Raw genomic sequence first — 19,101 nt, 5'->3', positions numbered from 1 at the left:
CAATTCTAGAAATCTCTTCTGTGGGGACAGTCATACACTGAGGCTAACTGTAGCTTATATTCCATGTCCTGCTTTCACACATAAGCCTGCTGAAAAACTGGAGACAACCCAGGGGTCTAATGGTGTCTTTATAATGTTTCTCAACTGATGGAGGTAAAGAAGTGTAAAGCTAAACTGCCCTTATTCTGTTAGCTAAATCTTTTTCTTGGCATGTCCGTACTCGGGAGAAAGGCAATTGAGCTTCTTCAGGCAAAAGGTTAGAATTTGACACTCCTTGCTGTTTAAAAATAAGAAGTAAAAATAAAAGAGAGAAAATAAGATTTATTATGTTTTGAATCTGCTACTGGGTGTATTATTGCCATGTTGTTTTTCCTTTCCAATCAAAGTCCAACAGATTTTTATTTTTGTGTGGCTTACCACAAAAAGTAGTACTTTTTTATTTTCTTTACGGAAAGGGAACACAAAAATGAATCATTTTTAGAAACCTTTTGGTTAAAAATAGATATGTCCCAACCCTTTTTCTCTTCACAGTATGTGAAATCTGGTGAAAGTGTTATATTTTTGCCTACTGTTACCTAGATTAAATTTCCCAGGACAGACAGAATGTTGGAAGACAGAAAAGGAGTATCCTCCTGCTGCTTCATAAACAATGTCACACCTAGCTGGGAAAGACAGAGCTTTATAGGAATCCTGCTTTTAATGGTGTGTCCTTATTTTCCCTGCTTTTGCTTTCAGTACTGTTACTGGAAAGTTGCAGGGACTATTACAGTGACCATGGTATAACGCAAATATGTTTGAAGTGTGTACACATAACAATATCATCAAACCAAACACCATGAGGAGAGAGAAAAAATTAAAATTAGGAAAAAAAAGAAAGGGGGAAGGCTATCTTTGGAAAAAATCAAACAGCTATCCTTAAAAACAACATTGCCCCCTCAATTCAGGAAAAAAACAATGTAGGTTTATGTCTCTAACCTGTCTCTTTCAAAGTACTAGTGCTAACTAGTGCTGCAGTTTCTGATTTTTAGATCAGTTGCATGACTGTTTTGACTAGGTCAGGAGGTAGCTTGAAAAGAGGAGTTGGGATTGATCCATCATTTGTGTTGGTGCCCAAAGAATTTGTCGAACCCCAAAAATATCTTACAGGGGAACAGCCTGTCACCCAAAATGGACATTTCTTTTGTGCACTAAAGGTGTGACACTAGAGATGTGGTCGAAAGCTATCTTCACATCTGTCCCATGCTGACTTGTTCTGAATGAAAACATCCAGTGCACATTGCTAACATCACTGTATTAACAGCTGGCATTTCCTCGTGTCTTAGAAGAATTTTCTTGCTATTCTCTGAATAACAGCTAACCTATTCAGTGCTTAATGTAGTCAAATTATCAACTACACAGAGATGTGATAAAATTAAGGACTGTGATTGATTTCTGAAACAAATGCTTTATGAGTTTACTGAACATGAGTTATTAATGCCCTTGGCATATCTAACTGATTAACAGATAACAAAACTAGGAGGACTATTGTGAATAAAATTTTCTAGTGAAAAAATAAACAAAGTACTATTATAACTAATCCTCATTTGAATTGCAGCCTTTAGTTTAGAAACAAGATAACAGACATTTACAGTGAAAGTAAATCTGCAAGAACATTAGGTAATCCACTAGGTATTTATCCTTATTGCTAAATAATTTAGCTCTGTTTCAAGTAACTGATAGATTTTGTATCTTTATTGAATACACCTAAAGAATCTCCAGGCACAAATTTATTGAAGTACTGATAATCACACTCTGTGTCCAAGTACCTCTTTGATGTCACAGTATTGCTCTCAGTCTCTCTCCATATTTCTCTGGTCTTTCTTTATATTTTCTCTATCTTTCAATTCTCTTATAACTGATTTTTGGGGGGAGGCAGGGAGGGAAAAGAAATGGTCAAAAAAATCTTAGTAATTTATCTAGTTTCATGCCCATACATATACCAGAAATCTGTAGAGCCTGATTGTAGATATTATTTTAATTTCTAAATACACAAATGTAAACCTGAAGGTTGTGCAGATCCCTCTAAAACAGCCAGCATAACAAACGCTATAAAATCCAGGAACAGGAGACTTTTAGGATTATAATGTGGCATTTTTAGAGCCTTCCTATCCCTTTAAGTCTTTTGAAAGAATCCAGGACTTGCAAGGCACTAAGGCAGTATGCAATCATTCTCAGGTCTTTCTCTGCTTCAAACAAGTTCATCATAAGGTACAATGACTGTAACCAAAGAGCTCACCTGTTTATGCTGGTTAAAACATGCACATGGACCAAGGAGAAATAGGCTCAAGGAGTTAATGCAGTTCATGCAAAGAAAGGATCAACTGTGCGTTTCTAAATTCCAGATGAAAGGGTAAACTCTGAGCTGCATGAAAGGGATGAGGGTAGTGCTGCATTAAATAAAAGCTGAGCAGGTTTTACTATCTTGGACTGGGATTTTAGCCATTGTGCTTCTCTGTTAATGTCTTGCATGCAGACTATAAATTAAAATATAAAACATCTTATGTCTGGTCTGTAAAAGTTTGATATCAGTGATGAACATAATAGGGAGAAATTTCAGAATTTCATATAAACTTTGTTTTTTGTTTTTTTTTATTTGGATGCTGATAGGACCTGGCAGAGAAGCAGAATTAATGATGTTGATCATGGCACCTTTCTCAACAGATTGCTAGAAGCAAGATGCTTAAATACAAGCAGTTTTTAACTGATTCAGACAGTTAAAATTCAACTCTTTCAGACAGTTGGCTTTACAAGACGTGCTCTAATGAAAAATTAATCCCCTGCTAGTATGACCACTATATGGCACAGAAGCAGATTTGTGAAATTCCAGCAATGGCAGTCTCCTTGTGCTTTAGCTGAATTCTTGTTTCCCCAGTAAAGACAGAAGTGCTGTCATTTTCTGGGAAGGTCCAAAGCTTCTGCTAGTGTTTAATTTAACCATGCCTGTTCTATTCCTCTGTGCTTTGCACCATGCAAGCAGGAGCACATTTTCATGGCTTAAGAAAACTCACACTTGGTTATTTCTCAGTTACTACAGCTGGGCAGTCTCATCCTGACTGCAATAGGGGCTTTTGAATACATGGAGGGAATGAGATACAAGTTCCTTCTTGACTCACCAACCATATGCCAAAATGGCATCATTTTAAGATACATTCAGCAGTTTCCTGCTATCTCCAGAACTGCATTCAACGGAATAAACTCTTTTTGCTAGTACTCTGTAACAGATGTTGTTTAATGCAACTGCAAGAGAGCACAGCTGTTCCACATTTGACTAAAAAATTTTTCCAGAAAGTCACAGAAAGTTTTGTACTAAGCTAAATTCCAGTCTTAATAAACAAGTTAAATAAAACCTCCTAGAAGCTCCTTCGTATCTTGATGCACTCTCACTTGTGTCCAAATATTTCCCTCGTCACGCTCCTTTCAATGCAAAACAATAACAAAATTATGTTCTTGTTTATTAGGGCTGCTAGCACTTGGAATTGTTCAACAGTCACTGAACACACATTAGCTATGATCTTTGAGGTAGCAGGACCTGAAAAAAAAAGATTTTTTTTTTGTGTAGTTATTGCTTTTTGAGAAATTTGACATATGAAAAATTCACTGCTCGGAAACATCACTGTGGCTCAGCTGTTCAGCCTGTTTGCACAGTCTTATTCTGCAGTAAATGTGAAAGATTTTAGTAGAAGAGAAATAAATAAACGCATGTTTATGATTCAGTGTCATGTGGAGAAATGGTGTGGAGATTGCTTCCATGCTTTATCTGCTCCAGGGTGGCTTATTTGTGTTTCAAAACACTGAGATATCAAGTCTTCCAATATTCTGGCCAATAATCTTTTATTTTTGCACAGAAGAATAATTGCACAACAAAGTTTTTGGCATTCACACTTCTTTGATTTATGTAAACTGACTTAGAATATTTCCTTCTTTCACATACCAAGTTGCCGCTAAGCATCTCTGTATCAGAGATGATAGACTCAATAACCTTTGCTTAGCTGAATGAGATATTTCCTTGAAAAACAAACACTTGTCTTCTAGACTTGATACAATTTTGAATGTCCAGTAGGAAATGTCAACATTTCATTGCTTGACTTAATTTCTTATCAAATCAAGTAAGTGAAATACAATTTTCCTTTTTGTTTGCAATGAAACATTTCAAAATAGATATGCAAAAATAACCACAGCTTGTCATGTTTTTTTATTTTTCAATTGAAATGACATATCTCAATATTGACAAAGGGAAGTGTTTTGATTTAGTTTGTTGAACTAACGAGAAACTAACTTTTCATTTTCACACGGAAATGTGCTTCTTTGGAGTTGTAAGTTATCTCCCAGGTATACAAATTACTTCTCAAGAATGAAAGCATTACCATTCTACACTCTAAGGAGTCTTCCTAGACCTAGAAATTTTCCATGAAGCATTAAAGGACTTAGTTGAATAATTGCATTGTATTATGTAGGACTTGGTCATAGCTATGTTTAGTGTGTGTGAATTAGATATGTGAGCCTGGATTCTTGGGAAATATTGTATGCTGCAGTTAGCTTTATAATTTTAAGCTTCTCTTCTTGTTTTGATCCTTTTTTCTCTGCTTATTTAGTATTTTCTTTTCTGTAAATTCAAAATTATTTCCAAAGTGTCTCCCACCCTCCCTTTTCCTCTCACCCTCACCTTTTCCTTTCTTTCTTTCTTTCCTCCTTCCCTTCTTCCCTCCTTCTCTTTCCTCTTTCTTTCTTCTGTCTTTCCCTCCCCACATGTAACTTCAGTGTTGATGAGGAATATAAACATTTGGCTGCCTTTCTTGCTAAATGCTTGGGTTGTAAAGCTCTCACTGACTATGGTTTTCTGTAATAATATATCATGATAATTGTTTCAGCATGCACTGGTACCATGGCTTTGTCTGCTATGACCTGTTGTTGGGGTTTAACCCCAGCCAGCAACCAAGTACTACACAGCCACTCGGTCGTCAGTGGGATCAGGGAGACAATCAGAAAGGTAAAAGGTGGAAAGCCCATTGGCTGAGATAAAGACAGTTTAATAGGAAGGACAAAAGCCATGCACACAGGCAAAGCAGAACAAGGAATTCATTCATCACTTTCCACAGGCAGGCAGATGTTCAGCCATCCCCAGGAGGGCGGGGCCCCAATCACCTGTAATGGTGATTGGGTGAAGGAACCCGTGGGCCTCGGGCTGTAAATCCCCCCGGCTAGCTTGGGATTTAAGCCCGCACGGATCCTACATGGACGAAGTAAAGGACAAGAAGCGCTCTTTCTCCACGTGGTTCGGATGTCCTGTTTATTAGCTGGAAGGGGACATCTGCATCGTAGGGCTTCCAAGTGAATAAAGAGGAAGAGTTCCAAACTCAAGGGACATTTATATCCACGGAATGGGAGGCGGGGACGGAAGGCCGCAGCCAAGGGGACACCAGTGAGGAGGGGCAAAGGGAGGAGCTACAGGGGACAGACCACCTTATCCGAGGGATACACCATCTGAGAAAAGGGGGGAAACATTTGTATAACACAACACCCAGTGCAGCATCCAAATAACAATCTAGTGCATCACAACAATTGGGAAGACAAACACCATCATTCCAAATATCCTCCATTCCTCCTTTTTCCCCACACTTTTTATACGGAGCATGATGTCATATGGTCTGGAATATTTCTTTGGTCAGCTGGGATCACCTGTCTGGGCTGTGTCTCGTCCCAGTCTCCCATGCAACCCCAGCTTCCTCCCCTCCATGGCCATGGGAACAGCAGTAAAAGCCTTCATTCTGTGTAAGCCCTGCTCAGCAATAACAACTCTATTATCAACTCTGTGTTCATCAGAAATCCAAAACTTAGCCCTCTACCAGCCACTGTTGACCCCAGCCAAAACCATCAGACACGTCCAGGTACTCTCTTTGCTCAATACCCCAGCATACTTCATTACAACTGCTCTCAGTGCTGCTGCCTGTTAACATGGAGGGGGAAGATAGAAGAAATAGCACAGAGTCTTTCCCCAGATCTTGAGACATTCTTCTACCAGTCTCTGACTCAGTTGCCCATAGCCTTGGGCCCAGATTTCACAGTACCCTCTAGTTAATTTACTGATCTGTTACACTACATTTCTTCCTGCAATCATGATGGTTGTGTATAATATGATACTCAGAATTAATAAAATATTGCCTGTTGCCTAGACTTACAGTCACAATATTAATGGGCAAAACTGCAATAGCCATCAGATTTATTAGATTCTGCCATGCACGTTTGTAATATGGAAACAAAAAACTGGAATATAAAAACCACACAGATGCAGAAAATTTTACATCTATTTGAGGCAGTTTAGAATTACTGCTAAAATATTCCAACATGTGGAAAAATACAGATTGTCTAATTTCAAACAACACTTATGAACAAAGTAATAAAAACTTGGTTATATGGACTGGAGGAAATCCTAGCCATGGTCTCCCAAGGGCTAGTCACAGCTAGCATTAAATCTGGCCAGGAGCTTCTGTGTGACTGTATTAGAGAACTAAGCAGCCAAGGTCCATCATATTAAGAATTAATTCTGTGACAAAATTATGTTCTTTAAAGACCGTCAGCTGTGTGGCATGTCAAGAAAGCATTATTATTTTACAGCAAAGCAATCCAGACTTCTGTGCTGAAGCACAGAGCCGTAGACCTAATGGTCCAAGGATTAAACCTTTTTTTCCCATTAATTCTTGGGTAAGTAATGCCACATTAGGCTGTTTCCTCTGTTTCTTTGGTTAAAAAGAGACAGTGGATGTTTTTCTTGCTGATGTCAAATATTCTAATTAGTTAGTAAATCTGCCATCTCATGTGTATGCCACTGAAAGAAAGAGTATAGTGATGAGTGTTTGTAGAAGCTGCCCAGTAAACAAGCTTTAAAACACAAAGCATTATCCAGCTATTAAAGCCAAAGGAGAACTTAAGCAAAAGTCAGAGCTCAATTCAGCTCTCACTAAAGAAGGAAATGCTCTTTCAGACTGTTGGTTTAAAAATCAAAAGGACAATTTATCTGAGCTTTGTTTTTCTTATTATAAAGTCGAGATCCTAAAAATATCAGGGCACTGTCACAAATAGAGCTGGGCCATCTATTTTTAAGGAGAATTTATTTAACAAAACCTTTGTGCATTGTGGCTGACCCTTTAAGTTCAGTGACCACTCTGCTGCCTTTGGCAGGATCTCAGGAGGGGAGGGAGGGCTTAGCAGATGAGAGAAAATGTCTGTAGCTCCCAGAAGTACTTTTTCAGATCTAGTGATTGGTAAAAGAGAAAGAAATGAGCAGGGCTATTTTAAGACTTTACTTGGGGCTATCTGAAAGCAAAAACTGAAAAATTGATGGAAAAAGCAGTGGAAAGAAAACTCTGAGGTGGAGAAATGTATTACACAAGGAAGACATTGGAGAAAACTTGCTAAAAGTTTGACAAGTAGGTGAAATCTGAGGAATAGAAACTATGATAGCCGAAGTTTTCAATGGGTGACATGTAAAATGGGAAACTGGAATAAAAGCACAAACGGAGGGTAGGCTGCAAGAGCCTAAAAACATTTTCTTAGGAAATGCTCCACAGATCCTCAGGGTGGCTTTGTGTACTTGTAACTGTGCACTGACAACAAGGGTAGTGTTCACACAGGACTGTAATGCCATTCTTTTCCAGCTGATCTGTGCCTCATAGCCAGCCTTCTGTCAGGAGGTGCCCGCAGCTTGTAGCAGCTAAGCAGGACAAGGATCCTGTTTGAGGGCTGCCTCTGGGATCGTGGCTGCTGCCTGCCTGGCTGGCTGGGCACACACTGCGCCTGGACACACACTGGTCCAAGGCAGAGCACAGTGTGCCCTCTCAGCAGCCATCCTCACACGGCCTTTGCAGCACATCTGCTTCTGGGGCTGGGGGTCCCGGCTGTGCTGAAGCTGCTCTGAAGGAGCAGGGCAGCTCCAGATGGGGGCCCCAGCAGCCCCTGGGGTCATCCATGGTCTTTGTATGACATCTCTGCAGGCTGAATGCAAGCTGGGCTTTTGTGTCTGTTGTGTAATATTAAAAACATATTTGAGTGGTCCAGGAGGGGCTTGCTGATGGCTCAGCATCACCTCAGAGACTGCTATTTGTTACTGTGTGTGTTGGAACTAGACTGGCACAGGCTCTGTATCTGCTCCTTTGGCTTGGGAATGACAAGCTGGCCGTGCTTAGATGCTGAGCGGTTCTTGTGAATATATGCGAAAAATACCTTCTTTCTGTGAACTGCCTTCTAGACAAACCCTAGCTCATCTGCTCTTAAAGATAATATATGCCATGGCATTTCACCTAGCATTTCAGAGGAGAAAAACAAAAGGTTTATTTGCTTCATAAAGATATAAAGGGAAGTATTTTTCTTAATAGCTGTGAGTAGGTGATTTTTTTGAAACACACATATTGGCAGTTTATGTCACATTTTGTACTACACTTTCAGATCAGATTTTTAAAAAAATCCAGACTCTCTGCGAGAATTTGAGGCATGAAGCTTGATTAACAGGTCCTTTAAACTCTGAGATAATATTTTAAGGAAAAAAACCAACCAAACAGAAAACTCCAAACAAAAAAAAGGGCACCAAAAAGAAAACAAACAAAGAAAAACAACTCTAGAAGACTGTCAGTGGGAAGTATGTGTATTTAATTTCTGTAGTACTTGTTTTCTTGTACACAGAAACTTTTACTCAAAAGAGAGAGGGAGGGGATAACCAAGGTCACTGCAAAACTTTAAAGGAAAGGCTGCTCCAGAAAAAATATTAGTTCTGAAGAATATTAGGGTTGTCATAATGCTGACACATTCTTAATACATTTTAATGTGATGATTAAAATTTCAGACTATAGAGAAATTGGTCTACAACTTGTTGGGCCCTGCATTTGAATGCCCTCTGGAATGAAGGGCAGAGGAGCTAAAAGAGCAGCATAGGCCTCTGTCTACTGTCTATGTTCTATGAGCTATCTACATTTACAGAGAAGCAGATAAGAAATGCTTGCCAGTCCTGCTCTGCTGGGAGTTTATAACCTCTGTCAGGAGAACCTAATAGGCAGCTGGGGAAACAGCTAGATTTGTCAGGCATAGTCTGATATCCAGCTGTGTCCGATCAAGCCTTTAGAATGCTGTGCACTGTTTTCACATCTGAAAATATTTTCATATACTTAAATTCTCTTTGTCCCTTTTTCTAATGGAGGCAGGCTATGCTTTGTGAGAAGTTCCCACAGATCCCTCAAAATCTGAAATCATTATAGATTCCAAATCCTATTTCATTTGGGAACTTCTGGTCATAAAATTGACAATGTAATCTGCAATTTGTGTTGTTAGGATAGCCCATTGTTCAAACAATAATAAATAAAACCCTCACTCCATAAAGTTTCATAGAAAAGGAAGGAAAATGTTTGTAATTTAAAATTCAGAGTTTTCTATCACATCAAGATAATGGCTGTCCTGTTCCTATTGCTTCAGCATTTTCACCTTGGAAATACCTGGGCCGTGTATGTCAGTTAGTCAGCCAGGGCCCCATGGCCAAACGTCATGAACCGGATGCTGGCCTCTTCCCATCCTCCCAGTGAGGGGCTGACATTTGATTACAGCCTTCCCTACTGGGTAATCTTATATTACTCTTTAGCATCATGGCCCCATGACCCCATTGACTGCAAGCCTGGGAGTAATGTTCTGGTCATAGTTTTAGAAATCCCAGTGCTTTTTATTATCACCTTTGCCATCTTCCAGTGTCTTCACTTTCAATCTGAAAGTAACTGCCCTTGTAGCCCAGTGCCAGACTCTAGGACCTCCAAACTCCTTGTCTTTAACGGTGTATAAATGCAAAACATACTGAACATGTACTTTCTGTGTAAGAACATTATTTCAGATGACTGTCTGGCAAAGAAAATGTTTCTGGATTGGAAAAAACAGACTAGCTTGTAAATGTTGCCAAAAGCACTGAATCTTTCTTGAGGGCAGACACTTTGGATGCTTCAGCTGGCAGAAAATCACTGAGGGATATTTTTCAAAATATAAAGTTCTGTCCCTTTGAAAAATGCTCAGTTCCTTATAAGAATGTAAAGTGTATTCAAACAATACTGGAACCCAGCCACCTGACACTGCTAAAATAGGAATAGTTCTTTCAAATCAATATTGGACTTTGTATTTTAATGGCACTAATAAAATGGAATGAAGGAAACCCTTGCAATTGAGTAAGAGTTTATTTTTAGGTAACCTATTAGCTGAAAATAGAATTTCCTATACATAGGAACCAGATTTTTCCTCCAGTGTGTGTGTGTGTTTATGTCTGGGCAGGCTTGGATGTGACTATTGGTGACGGATGAATTATCAGTTCTGCACTCATGGCACGCCACATTCATATTGCGCTGGAAGTGTAATGATGAGCTGCTGAAATGCTGAATCCAGAGTCAGACATAAACTCAGAAAAATAGATATCTGTCTGTGTTGTGGGCACCAATTCTGTAGGCATTCTCTGAATTGCTTTAGGAATGTGGCATCCTTGCTGGCTTTTAGAAATGTTTTTCGATGAATTATATAAAAGTCTGCCCTTTCTCCTCTTTGTTCCATATTTTTGTTCATGTATTTCCTTTCATAACATCTCTGTGAGGAAGGTTCAAATAGTCTGAGGGAGAGGAGAAGTAATATAGGCTCTTGTATTTGTGAGCAGGAACAGTAAGGATCATGTTGAGTACTGTCTGCCTGGTTCTGTCAAGCTGACCTATAAATTATCATTACACAACTTCGTAACATGAGCTATAAAAATAAGTATTGAGAAATGAATAGGTCAGAGAAAGAGAGTGAGTTCATTCTGTTGTGATTTCAAAACCACAATAGTTTCCCCCTTTCCTCTTCTCCCCACAGAAGCAGAAATGAAATTATGTCATTTTACCTTGGTTTGTCTGTCAGATTTTCCACAATTCATTTGTAGATTCAAGAGTTCAAACAGTTCAAGAGTAGCTACCCACTTTATTCTCAACTTGCTTTGGTTTTTTTCTTTTTCTAATTTATTGAAAACCAAATATTTTTATTAATTGGCTTTTTCAAAATGGATTTTTTTTAGGATGCCTTTGAAAGAGCTTTCATTGAGAACTTTCCAGACAGTAATCTAACAACACAGAATATACAGTATATAGATATTAGTATCAGAGCTGCTCTATTGGTATGAACTCAGTTTTATACTGTCTGGATAGACTCACTACTCAGAAAGTGGCTTCATTTTTGAAACTCTTTCAACTTTCTAGCAAAAAAAAGTGATAATTAATGAAAAAAGTGTCTTGTACATTTATGATACTTAAAATACAAAAACAAGAAAAGATTACTGATTTAATCAATAGAAATCCAAAGATTCTGAAATGCTGAAATCCATAGGACTGTGAAATAGTGTCTTCTAGAAATCAAAACAAGTGAATTAAGTCCCTCAGACACACTCAGAGCACTGAAAATATTTCAAATGCAAGTCACTGTAGCTTTTGAAGATGAATAATTTGGTGACATAAAACATTCTTCTCTGATATCCAGATGCAGAGAAAGCAGGACAGTGCAGTAATAGAGGCCATTAAGCTGCCATCCATATGGAATGGCGCGACTCAGGGAGCACAGCCCTTGGAGCGGCACAACTGGGTAATACTTGACTTGTGTAGATGCAGCTGTAGTGATTCTGCTTTTCAAGCCCCCCTATGTGGCAGTAGTTGAGAAATTGAAGTGCATAGATGAAGATGGGAGATTGACACTGAGGAGATGGGAGGTTGAAGCCCTATTTTGGAAAATATAGAACTGCAGGAAGCAAGCTGGGATGAGGGGAAGAAGTATCAATGCCTGGAAAAGTGATTCTGAATCAGAAGAAGTCTAGACTATTAAAATCACAGTTTAAAAGCAGTCTGATAACTCTGATATTTAAATGTTCTTTTACATTGGGTCCTGCTGTTTATTTGATGATTTATTTTCAAAAACTAGTGACTACCTGGAAATACAAATGTCAGTACCAAAAAGAGGTCCATCCCAGTGCATCTCCTAGGACAGTTTAGTTATACCAAGTCATCATCTAGTCTTGAAATGCTTGGCTCTTTTATTGTGAACTGTTTTATAAAAACATATTAATGTCAGAAACTTGCTTCAGCAGAAATTCAGTATTTTCCTGCTACCACTGACTGCCATAAAACATGAGATAGGGAATTTGCTCTGGTTTAGTCTCTAGGTCCCCATGATTCCAACCTGCAGGGTGTGGGCATCAGGCTTGAATAGGACTGTCTGGGCCAAATGTTCCATGTTGGACACACTCCTATCAGTCATGGAGATGTAACTGTGGTCCAGGCTGATCTTAAAAGGTGGTTTTGAGTGCAGAGACAGCTGGCTCTTCCCAGGTCAAATCAGCCTCAGCCAGCAGAGAGGCCACCTGAGTGATCAGGGCAGCTGGGGCTCAAAGGAGCGATCCTGTGGCTGATGTGACAATGTCCTCAGCTGGCTGAGCTTTCACATGGAGGGATCAGTTACCCTGGGACTGAGCTGATGCCAAGAAACTCAGTGATATTTCTTAGACACTTTTTCTGTAGTGGACGGTCAGAAATGGGCTCCTTCAGAGTGCAATTACAGAAATAACTCTCTCATGCTTTTGCTCTGACTCATTCTTAAAAGTAGTCTATCAGTCTCCATTGGCTATTTTGGGAGCCTGGCAATACACATACGCCCAAAAAATCTCTTTGCTGAATGACTAAGGAGAAAGGTTCCTAACTGGTGCTGTGAATTGTCTTGCTGTGGCCAAGCATCTTTTAGCTGTTAAAACAACTAAGGTGGATATGTCTTAAGCCAGCCTCTGATAAAATCAGGAATAAAACTAAAGAATCCTAGTTCACAGATTTTTTTCCCCCCTGTAATCACTGGAAAACACACTGTACTTTTCTACCTCTAGGTAGTTTCCATTATTTCAACTTCCTTCTGAAACTCAGACACAAAGCTGTTTGCAGTATATGACTTTCAGATATACAAGGATGTTCTGATATAAATATGGAACCAAAGAAGGTTTGTAATTTTTTAAAATTTATTTAACTGTAAGGAGCACATTTGCAACAATTGAAGATTTGGGTTCAGTGAAAAACTGTTTTCCATAAATGATACTCAGACACCTTAAATCATACCAGAGGGAGCACATGTGCTATTCTGGGAACTGTGTCAAGGACTCTGTCTTCAGCTTGTCCTTTGAAGAGTCCCTTCAAAGGGGAGAGAGTCTTGAATGTTTAGAAATGGAGGACACTTGAATGTTTAGAATTATTTTACATGATACAGCATCCTCTGATTTCCTTTGTCACTTTTAAAGATTTATGTCTTCGTGTTCAGACTTTCTGAGGTATGCAGTCCCTTCCTGGTCTTCACTAAATTGAGGAATGGCAGTTTGATCAGGAAATATTAGCTCTCCAGAGAAGAAATAGAGGAACAATATTTCAGAATGCTTGTATTTTCAATCAACTTCCTTTTCCCAGGCCTTATCTTCCTTTGACAAGGCTTGTGATTCCAGCTTAGAGAGCTTCTGGATTGTTGCCTATCATTTTCTTATAGGAGTAGTTGTTGTGAACCTCCTGCTTTATCTCTCAATGCCTAGATCTCTTCTCAGCTTTTTCCAGTGAAACACGCCAGTTCTTAACCTTAGTGAAAAGCCAGATGAAATGATCCCAAGTGCCACATGTAGTAAATTGTGGCCCATTTTTTTCTTCAGTTCAACAACCACCTACTGTTGTAATTGGTGTTACTCAATGTGGAACTGAGTATTATTTTTAAAATAGGTATAAGTCTTCAAAATATTTCTAGTAATGTGCTATAATGAGGTCAAAATGAGAAAGGAAGGTCCCTCTATTGCTACTCCAGAGAAAAGAATTAAAGAGACATTTGTTGTGCAGATGCTTTTGTATTTACTCATTATGAAGTTTGTTCCTCTTCCAACCCTTATGGTACACATATTGAAAGCTTGTGTCTAATTTAACCTCCCTATTAAACTTATGATTTCCTCCTTAGTTTTTAAATTGTTTTCTATTTTCTTGTGAATTCCAAAGGGCTCCTTGCCTGTACACTCATATGTGTCTGTGTCATAGGAGATACGGATGGTTTGATCTGTGCAGTCTCACCACATACTCTTATCCTTCTGCATCTGAGAGTCTCACCCCAAAATTGCCTACAAAGAACAGTGATAGTGCCTGTTCTAGCAGAGTACAACAGGTGCTATATGTAGTAAAAAAAAAAGAAAAAAAAAGAAAAAAAGAAAAAAAAGTTCTTTGCATATTTTCCAACAACACTGTGTAATTCCTGCTTAAGCAAACAGGACATTAAACAAGGCCTATTTCAAACATATTTGAATAACTAGAAAGAAAATGGTCAATTATCTGAAAGAAATCCTAGATAGGATCTAGACTAGGAAGTAATACCTAGGGGACATGAATTTAATAAATACTTATCTAAGTAACAATAAATATCTAAACAACCTTTTTAGTAAAAGATGCTTCAGACACCATTTTATGACATATGTCCTCACTTAACCTTTTGGTTGTGTATTGTTTATCTTGCATGAATTTCAGTCTGGTAGAAGGACATGTATTGAGAGTTTTAGACCCAGTCAGCCATGTAGAGCAGGACACCGTGCATGTGAAAGGGTTATTGTCATAAACGTGTTTCAACTACATATAAAAAAATTAAATTGTAGAGCTGAATTTTTGCGGTCTGATATATAGATGATATTACATATGTATCTGTATTAGTAACTTTAAAAGTTGCTGAGGAAATTTCCACAACTGGAAATGAATTAAAATTAATTAAAACTAACAACAAAAATAGTATCTGGATGTATGGGGAACAGAACTGTAACACTATGAGTCTTAGAGTTAGAGACTGTTTCTTAAGAATCTAAGAAACACTCAGAATCTGAGTGTGCGATATCTGTTCTCAGGTACATGCTCAGCAATGTGACTATATTTCCTTTTAAAGGTTTTAAACGTTTCTGTGTTCTGGATTTAACTTTTGATGAAGCTGATGTTACTTAAATGAGATCATAGCCTCATGTAGTGAACAAAACTTGTGATAATTCACTGATGGTAACTGAAGAGTGATATATTGCGGGGTAAAAAAGGGAAACCTATCTGAGACATGACATCTGATCTGGATATGAAGATGTAAAGTTCGCTTCTGTGAAGTAAGCTGGTTATTTCTGAGGTTGTCTTGAAACATATTAACCTCTGGAAAGGAGTAGTGCTCCCACCTGAGTTGGGCAGATGTATTCCTCCCCTCATGAGTTCCCCCACTTCTACACTGATCTGGCTAATTGGCTTGCCTTCCTAATAAAATTGCATATCTAGTCTAAAATCCTGTTTTGACTTCAAGTTCATGCATTTGAATAAGTTATGTGAAGAATCTTTTAGCAATTCTTTTAGTAATTTAGTAATTTAGTAATCTTCTAGTAATTAATTTTTTTTCATAAGTTGGATGTGCAATATATATTGGATTTGGAAAACTGCTATTCTTTCAAAATGTTAAGGCACTCTGAGGAGTGTTGGTAGAGGCTGTCTGTACACGGTGCATTCTAGAGGATTGGAGCAGTGTACAAGAACAGCAGCTCACAAGGGCTGCAAAGTGCACAGAGCCTACAGTTAAAAGGGGGAGAAAACTTGAATTGCCCTGGTACTTTGAATGGGTAAAGCAACCTTTCAGCTCTGTTTCAGCAAAGTTTTAAAACTAGTTCTTGACTTGAAGCACATGAATGCCTTACTGAAATTGTGAAAATTATGGCTGAGAGAGAAATTCAGAACAGATTTAAGTGCTTTGTGAGACTAGTGCTTTGAGGTAGGATATTCTAATGGAGCTCCAGAATGTGCAAATTGAATGCTTTTCCACTTTCAAATTGCTAAGATTTCTACCATAAATGCAGAACTTTAGATGCTGAAAGCCACCTAAATAACATAACCAATTTTGAAAATATACCCAAAATTTCCAAGGGGTAAAAAAATATCATAACTCTGAGAAAAAAATTAAGCTCAGAAATGTTGAGCTTACAGTCAAATAAAAAACATTGACTACTTCAATGGTTGTAAATACTTTATGTAAAACTGACTTCAAGATACATGTTTGCTCTTGATAGGATTTGTAAAAATGCTTTTATTTTGTATTTGCGATATGTCTTCTGTTCTTGGTTTTTGTCACCAAAGTTTTAAAAAAGTGTTGAAAAAACATATAAGTTTGAAGAATTATCTGGGTGATCAATTGATACTAATTTACATTTAATAACATCCTGTTCCTGGAAGCACATTTCCTGAAATAAAAGGGCACCTCTCTTTGGGTTTATATGCACCCATTTGATACAACCTTCCTCTGGTGCAAATAGATGCTACAGAAAATGCAGATTCTCAGGTCTGTTTGTATGCACTTCAGTTTGGAACAGTCATGCCCATTAATTTTAGTTTGGGGTTTTTTTAGGCATTGCAGTAGGCAGAATAATTTCTAAATCAAGATCCCGTAGATCACTTTTCACCATAAAAGCTTTCTTTTAAAGCTTGCTCTCACAGCTTCTTCTATTAACATGGCTATTTTTGGACTCAAATTGCAAATGTGTCTGATCTTTTCCTTGTGTATCAATCACCTCATGTTCCATCATTCCATCCCTCTTATTAATAAGACAAAATAACAACTTGAAAGTCAGCTTCTATCTCTTTCATCGTTGGATTCATCAGCTAAAATGTAAAAGATGCCTGGGGAAAAAAAATAAGTCTTTCCTCAGTTAATTAAGTATGTACTTTCTGTAATTAATATAAATTATCATTTAATTTAAACAACTTTTAGAAAAGGAAACAAGGAAAATTTCTTGGCCATGAATATCAGAGTTCTGCCAATGCACTTAAGGAGGTCAAATGACCTGACAACATGCCTGAACCCTCATATGGTAAAATAATAAAAAGGAGCAAGAATTCCTGTATAGTGTTCCAATTTAACTGTGCTGAGAGATTTCTCAAAGAGAAATATGGTATGAGGGAGGAAGTAAAAATGTAAGAAGACAACAATTAAATGAAATTATTTTATTTGTGTCTTCCAAAATGAACAGCTGTAATGTGTTACTGCATATTTTCCTCTGTTGTTGTCTTTCTTGACATAGATAAGTTTCTGACTAATTGAAGGCTAATTAAATAGATTTTCTGTTGTCTGCTTTTCCTTGCAACAATTTCTTATGGATGTGGATATTCTGTGAAGTGATGACATATTATAAAACCCATTGATTAAAAAAAAAAGGCATCCCCATTTTGTTTTGAAAATATCTTGCATAAAGATATCGTTAGCATTTTTCAGACCTTCACAACAGGCCTCATCTGGTGAAGTCAGTGCAAGTCTTTCCACTGACATCAATGGGCAGTGGATCAGGGCTCATTTATATCCTACTTCTAACTGTGTTTTCTCCATTCTTTTATTCTACAGAGCTTTCATGCTGAGATTTGATGAAGTTGATACAGGTAATTCTTTCATTTCTTTGTAATTCTACACAAGTGGCAAATACTGTGCTTATAAGCATCTTTTAGTCCAGTGAGTTTTTCCAGTTATTTAACAATCCCATAGAAAGAAAAATAGAAGGAATTTGTATGTATTTGTAATGAGAGGATATAGATCAACAGGATGACTGTGTAGGAATAATTTTGGCTAAAGACCACCAAATCCCAGACACATCTAATACAAAAGCTTCCATGGGACTTCAAGGTTTCACTTCTGCACACTTCTGTGTGCTGAAAGCTGCTGCTGTGCTTTCAGGGCATACCCCATCCACCACATTGGACTTAATATCAACCCTAATATGCACTAAGTTTTATTTGACTTTCGCCAAACTTTATTAAAAAGTGGTTTTCCTAGAGATTTTTGATACATGGTAAAGCACACTTACCTCGGTGAGAGTGCTCTGCCATTTTGATAAACAATATGGCCTGTAGCTGGCCAAAGCTACTCATCCTAATTATATACTCTGGCGTAATTTTGGATTTAATGAAGGAAGAGCCTGCTGACTGCCAATTTCTGTAGTGGTGGATGGTCATCTTTATTGTTTGGAGGGTGACTGTGGAGGAGAGGGAAAGGAAGCATGAAGAGCTAAAGCAAGATACAAGAGAGCTGCGGCATCTGGGGCAGATAAGCCTAACACCTCTCTCAGTTTTGCAAAAATCTAATTCAGTTATCAGAAGAGCCTCAGGAATGACGGAAGGAGGAACTGAGACAGACTTGCTGCTTCTGTCACAACAGTGATGGGAGAGTGGTAAACAAAGGTCAATATGGGTCTTCCAGTCTTCCGGTAAAAAACAGTATCTTTTTTCACACTTAAGTGTTCCTGTGCATCGCATTTTGATTGCCTCTAAAAAAAGAACAAAGTACCTCCCCCCATCCATTCCCCATCAGAATAAAGTAATGAAATGCCCAGCTGCAGATACAGCAAAATTCATTCCAGTTCTGCTCAGTTATTGTCTCTGTCTCATCTTTAGCAGATGGCTGGACGATGATGTCTACAGTAATAAAAATATTAAAAACAAAAACTGCCAGCTGAATTGGAAAACTGACTAATTTCTATTTTTACAATGTGGTACATGAAGCCATTACTTCTCAGGCCAGTAATGGCCATATTCAACAACAGCCGTGTGAGAGCATTTAGTGGAGAGAAGAAGCAGTACTGGAGTTCTCCATCCCTTGACTTCTGGGAAGAAATGGCACCTCACATCACATATAAACTATATATATATATATGTGTGTGTGTGTGTGTGTGTGTGTGTGTGTGTGTATACACACACACACACTGCTTCCATACGTTATAAAGTGTCAGCTGTAACATACTGGTAGCAGTGAGACAGATTGTCCCCTGGTGAGATAGCATATCGTTGAGGTTTGCTTCAGAACAGTTTACACAAAGCCACATACATTGTGTGGCCAGTACCGCATGTCACCTCCATGCTCGCAGTGAGGGAGATGTTTTTGGAGCAGTCGGTAGCACGGAGATGCTTTTGAAAGAGTATGGCCTTCATTTCTATTCCAAATGTATCCCAAATTACTTGCTCCCTAGTAAGTACTGGCATT

The 19,101-nt window shown here is 38.3% G+C and overlaps 1 long non-coding RNA gene across 4 annotated transcripts in view; it reads left to right on the top strand.

Annotated features, from left to right (window-relative positions):
• Positions 1-19,101, top strand: part of LOC119701648 — a 116,170-nt gene that overhangs the window by 78,047 nt on the left and 19,022 nt on the right. For all 4 annotated transcript variants that reach the window (XR_005257125.1, XR_005257126.1, XR_005257124.1 and 1 more), the window contains one exon: positions 17,473-17,507. This is a non-coding gene — a long non-coding RNA (uncharacterized LOC119701648). The remainder of the gene's footprint in view (positions 1-17,472; positions 17,508-19,101) is intronic.

The sequence above is a fragment of the Motacilla alba genome, chromosome 5 (genome assembly GCF_015832195.1).
Source record: "Motacilla alba alba isolate MOTALB_02 chromosome 5, Motacilla_alba_V1.0_pri, whole genome shotgun sequence".
NCBI lineage: Eukaryota > Metazoa > Chordata > Aves > Passeriformes > Motacillidae > Motacilla > Motacilla alba.
Note: the sequence above shows the minus strand (reverse complement) of the source record. Positions and strands in the feature narration are given on the sequence as shown.